We start from the raw sequence: 6,470 nt of genomic DNA on the forward strand, positions 1-6,470 counted from the left end.
AAACTTGACAAACTCGATTGTTCATTACTACCTTTAATGTCGACCAATGAATCATTTCACTAAAACCTCTTTAAATGTATAGCGTAGGCATTTTCTAATATATAGAATCAGATAGCTCATTTTTCAAAGACTCTTTGAATTTTAACTCTATTTTTAATCAAATAAACCATAAAGCTTTATTGGCAAGTTTTTGATATAATCTCACTCTTCTCAGATGTTCCAACTTCTGAAGACTGCTAGATAGCTTTAGAAATTTATATCAAAGATCCCAAGCTAGTGATAGTCTTCCCCAGCAATCAATTAGCAACGTCGATCGAATTCACTTCCACCAAAACTAACTTTATGTTCAATAACCAAAACTACCTCCAAATAAATGGCCTAAATATAGGAAATCCCGTGTCACCAGTTCTTGCCAACATTTATATGACGCAGATTAAATCAGATTAAAGAGATCAATTTAGCCTTACACTCGCTACTATATCCGTAGAGAAATGCTGATGATACAATTGCTGAATTCATATCTACAGAACACAGACTTAGTTTTTCAACCACGTTAACTCTATACACCCCAACATTAAGTTTACTATGAATATGAAAAACTAATAACCAACCAGCCTTTTTTAATCTTAAGGTAACTAGAACATATACATTATTATAAACAGAAATGCTCAGAAACATCACCCATACTGGATTATACATTCCGGTGAGAGAAACAAAAACTCAACATATTAAAAAAATCCAAACAAATACGGCAACAAAACTATGCTCACTCGATTGTGGTTTGAAACTGAATCTTCATTAGATGAACGAGAAGTTTACATATTCTTTAATTCTGTAGTAGTTTGAATCTGAATTAATAGTAGGTGAACTAACGGCTCAATCCAACAGTTTTAATTTTTACATGTAATAAAACTGCACATATTACTTTCTAGCTGTTATGCAAGTTTTAGACGATTGTTTAATATAATGGTATCATTCTGAAGTACGTGGAGGAGGACAAGGGTTATAAAGATACTCACTCATTTCTCGTATAAGGAATCGAATGCCTGTTTTTGTAGTAAAAATGGAACACATAGAATACATTGTACGAATAGATTGTCTGGAGAATCTTATGAAAAGATTGTAGAAGCCTACACAACATAAATTGAAGCAGTTTAAAAAGGCATTTTCAAATGTAAGGAATGTACGTCTAACAATAAAATGGTGGTTTTATTGACTTTTGCAATTAAGAAAAGTGAATTTATTTAAAGAAGTGCAATTAGATTTAGAACAACAAGAAAAAACCTTCTTTCTAAATATAAGTAAATTAAATTGCATACAAGGAAACGAAAAGAGATACTGTAAGCAAAAGCGAAATTTTTCAAAACAATCAAACATCATTTGGATATACACATATTTAACGTGATTATATCCAACAGTTCAAAGACCAATAATACGGTGTCTGATTGACGTCACGTGTCGCCACAGTGATACTTTGCCAATGCGCAATCCAATTTAGTGTAAAATTAAATTATCCTGAAAACATAAGAATCCTGGTTTTTTTTATTGCATTAAATATCACAAAGTAAAATGATAATTATTTGTTATTAGTGCAGGAAATAGTTTTAAGGTTATCAGAAAAAAGTATAAAAAAAGGAAAGGCAGTAAAGAACATTTTACATATTTTTATAGAAAAGAATTTCACCTGCAATCACTAAGAAAACAGAGAACATAGAGAAGAAATATCTCAACAAGTATGTGAAATAAAGAAAGTTATTGATGGTTTAACTGGTAAAATGAAGTGAAGTTCCCTGTTTTACTTTTTTAACAAAATGTCTAAGGATAAAGTAAAACATCAGAAAAAACGATTAAGACATTTATGCCTTGTAACAAAATTGATATTATTTTTACACATTGTAGTTCCAGTGCTTTATAAACTAAATTCACTAAAAATATATACGTAAGATATGCACCAAAGGGAAGCCAGAACATAAATAATGTTATATAATTCAACTAACTATGTTTTCCGATATATTATGTTATAAGTTTAAAAGATTTTGAAGAGTTACATATTTTATTAATTTGCATTAGTTTTAAAAATTTTTTGCAATCAAATTTTTAATATCTCAATTTAAGAAAATTTCCAAATTATTTTATTTGTTTTAAATTGTTCGTCTAAACCACAGTTAGTAGATAAAATGTAATATACAGTAAGCCATATCTGTAATATTTTACAGAAAATTAACAAAGTTGAAACTTATAAACATTAAAAACAAGAATTGTAAATTATCCAATATATTTTTGAAAATATTAGAGTATTATAAAATTATTAATGAATAAACAATAAAATTTTAGCCTCAGTTTGGTTTATTGGAATGTTGAGGTGATTTTTTAAGATAGTATTAGAACAATAAATAAACGAATATTCAAATATTATCAAATAATAACTAAGCGCCTTTTTAGTATCTCATATATATATATTCGTAATTTTAAAAAATATTCAAACCTTTCCTGATTAAAGCTTCGAACATACTAATTTTAGTTGAAGATATGTACTAATTTCATTCTGTAGTTTTCTTTTCACACTAATATCACATAGGAACTTTTTCTTTTATTGCATGGCTTTTTTTCTATAGAAGTAAAATTTGGTCTCAATGGGAAAATACTTGTAATCATTACTAAATTGAATAATTCGCAATCTGACGGACTCTGGAGGTTAGTATTTTGTTGTTTTTTAACATAGCACAATCTAATAAAGACCTTTCCAGTAGTAGATCAACCTTTTTTTTCTTTTCTCCTCCTTCACATTTCATTCTATCACTATAATTTCTGCTACTTACACGATTATTTAATCTCTAATTGTTTGGGATTTGTGTAAATGTGTTATTCTCATGGTACAAAAGACTGTATGAAACGTTAATTGGTTTATATACTGTATGAACAAGTTAAAGTTGTTTTTATTACTCACCGATGTCGAGAACCTAGCAAATTATATATAAATAGTATAAGATGAGCGCAAACCAGGACGTAGAAAAAGACATTAGCAGAGATAGTAAAAATCAGGCCAAAGAAACGTTCGGTGTGAAGTAAACTACGATATAAGTGATGGATATAACGATTATTATAAGGTTAACGTTTAATATGTTAGAGTAATAGAAAGATTAGGAAAGAAAGAAACGTTTTTCCGTCAAAGTGTGGTTTCAATATGTTCGAATTATCGTAAGTACACTTTAGAAAAAGAAAAAAAAAATGCTATTTTGAATAAAGAAAACGAAAAGGTTGTTAAATACCAGTGTATTACAATGGTAATTCTCATTGCAATTGTAACTGAGTTATAAAGTGGATACTAGTACAGCAGAAATGTAGAAAGGTTGTGAGGCTTATCAATTTTAAAGAAATTGAATAAACTTAAAAGGACTTGTGAAAAGAAGAGAATCATATACTGGTTGTAATATCTTTGTTATCTTCATAGTGTAATGCATTTGTTGTACATTCGTTAAGCTTGTTCCAAATATATGTATATTAATTAGTTAGCAGGTGGGGTGCATGTTTTTGATTTATCGTTGAATTTATCGCAAAAGAGTCAGAGGCACCAGCGACAGAAGAATTTTAAACCCAACTAGAACACTGTGTATATTTATACTATGGAGAAGTGTAAGTAAAAAGCATTTAATTAAAATGTCGTTACGACAGTGTACCTACATTAAAGCGTGAATGACTTTATTACAAAATATGAAAGAATTACTATCTCAATTCATCGTATACATAAAACTGAACGTTGGAGAAGACCTAATGTTACATTTTAGCAACAAACAGCATGATAATACAAACTAAACATTGGGATCTTATGTACCGAGAGTCGTACCGCTGAAGAACCGTTTCAGTTAGAGAGTTACAATTCTTGTGTTTCTTTGACAACTTTGGCAAGGTTTTTCCACATTACATGTAGAACAGTTATCACCATCTAAACAATAATAGATAGTGATGGAAACTATTATAAACTTCTTACTTGTTACATATACAAAAGAAACAGTTATTTACTTCCTAACGAATTATTTGATGAATCAGAGTATTCAGAAATTCAGTAATGAATATATAATTCGAGGATCGAAGTTCTTTCACTATTCTTTGTGAAATTATATAAAGCATACAGTGATTTCTAAGTTTGCTATATTCGTCTTGACTGGTAACCTATAAATTGACTTATTTCTTGCTGAAAGAAATAGGTAATCTTACTGTAGCCAGTTCAACGCCGAGTATAACCATTGTTCCATTTTCATATCCCAATCGCTCCACAAGCGCTCCCCCCAAGAGATGGTCCAATAAAACAGCTAGAAAAAGAAACGTACAAAATACCTTAAACTTTCATACGCTGAATTCGAATAGAAAAAACAGATGATTTAAATTGGAATGACTTAGTTATATTTATTATTTGTAACAAAACATACCCAAGACAAATTGCACTGTTAAAGAGACCAGAAACAATAGTTAAGGTCGAGATATCATCTGGGAATCCACGAGATCTGGAAAAACGAGAAATATAAATTATATATTTTCCATAAATTAATGGACAATACGTAGTAATCATTCAAGCCAAAATCCAATCTATAACTTTAGAGATTATAATAAAAGAAGTAACTTTATTTTAACTAAAGAAATTTCACAAACATTTATAGGTTATATAAAATAAAAGGTTTCGCAATAAGAAAAGGAACACTCACTTTTGTAATGAATGCTGTAAAATTTTAAATACAATCTACATGCACTATATTTTTTCAAATGATCTGACAGACAGTAACTTGAGTACATACTGATGACTGTTCCAAAAAATAAACAAGGAAGATCCTCGCTCTCCTGTTACATATTGCACTCATATTATTCGTACTTATTCTTTAAAAGAATTAATTTCATAAATTGGATTTTTATTTGTATCATCAATTTGCATATATAAATCTTACACAGTTGATCTCAAGGCATAGTTGAATCCTATGATTGTTTTCCCTCCAGCTCCGATTCCAAGAAGAACTTGGGCAAATATTACCAACCAGAGGGTACTGCAAATATTAAATTATCATTGTTAGGATAAATATATTTGAAAAAAAGTACTGTAATGCAGGATACCAAATATTTTTTTTACTTTGTATTTGACCTTATTTTCGATGTACAACAGATTTACTATTAAAAACTGTCAATTCTCTAAATATGTAGAAGATTCTTGAGAGTAAGGATGAACATTATATGTTTTATGAAAACACCAGCGTATCTTCGAATATTGTTGAATATTAGTAATTTGAAACAAGCTATATAACATGTTAAGCGAACTTAAATTGCCACATACTTAAAGTGAATTTGCAAATGGAAAACAAACTGATAATTCTACTGATAGGTACCAAACATTTTTCTGATGTGTTTCAGAAGTTTTAGCGTTGCAGAATAATACCGATCATAATTTTTAAATACGATTTCTTCAAGATCCCAAGGATGAATTACGGGCATTGAGAAATATAATCGGTGTACTGGTCACTTGTTCAAGTTCATTGTGATATTTTTGTTTAAACCGATATCGGCCCAGAATGGCCAAATGGTTAAGGCACTTGCCTCGTAATTCGATAGTAGCGGGTCCGAATACCCGTCACACCAATTATGCTTGCCCTTTCAGCTGTGGGGACCTTGTTATGTGACGGACAATGCAACTATTCGTTGGTAAAAGATTAGCCCAAGAGTTGACGGTGTGTGGTGATAACTAGCTTCCTTCCCTTTAATGTTACACTATTAAATTACGGACGGCTAGCGCATATAACCCTCCAGTAAGAAAGAAACTAAACGAAATTATTTTTTCGAATTATCAAATTGGTTATCACTATAAAATTTGCTTCGCATGTTTTGATTGTTTGAAGAGCAAATTCCTTGGTTAAGACTTCAGATAAATGAGTTAGTGTAACTTAGAACTAGAGTTATATCTAAATCTCTAAATTATTTCTTGGTCTACTTAGAGAAAGAATAAGTTTGAAATTACAAATAAACAATATGAGACATAAAACACATTACCGAAATAATGTATAACATGAGATAAATCTTACATTTTCAGAGGAAGAAAAGGTGCAGGTCCAATTAGTAATAAACTTGTTATGCAAATATTGTTGTTTGTATAGAATGGAAGCAAGAATGAAGCTGAAAACAATAAAATAATCTCAGGGCATGTCTGTTTAATTCACCGGAGGTTTATTGTAAATTGCACTTTTATTTTGATCGAAGTGTCAGTTTGTAAATTTGTTTCATAAAAACTGAGTATAATCATTTATCGAAATTTAAATGTTCTTGACTTTTATTTAAACATAGCGGTTACTTTACAATTTTAGTAAATAATCCATCTTTATAAAAGAGATTTATGAGTATAACTGTATTAATAAATTGAATCTGATATACTCACAGTTTTATCATAAATATATCCCCAGACGAGAGTTCCAACTGAATACATTCCACCAGAAACA

The 6,470-nt window shown here is 29.7% G+C and overlaps 1 long non-coding RNA gene across 1 annotated transcript; it reads right to left on the bottom strand.

Annotated features, from left to right (window-relative positions):
- Window positions 1–3,266: 3,266 nt before the first annotated feature.
- Window positions 3,267–6,138, bottom strand: LOC143254567 (uncharacterized). Its single transcript, XR_013030257.1, has 5 exons — window positions 6,060–6,138; window positions 4,938–5,033; window positions 4,428–4,502; window positions 4,216–4,310; window positions 3,267–3,943 (listed from the first exon to the last, which is right to left on the bottom strand). It is a non-coding gene; the product is annotated as an uncharacterized LOC143254567 (long non-coding RNA).
- Between the last annotated feature and the right edge of the window lie 332 nt (window positions 6,139–6,470).

Source organism: Tachypleus tridentatus, chromosome 6, assembly GCF_004210375.1.
Source record: "Tachypleus tridentatus isolate NWPU-2018 chromosome 6, ASM421037v1, whole genome shotgun sequence".
NCBI lineage: Eukaryota > Metazoa > Arthropoda > Merostomata > Xiphosura > Limulidae > Tachypleus > Tachypleus tridentatus.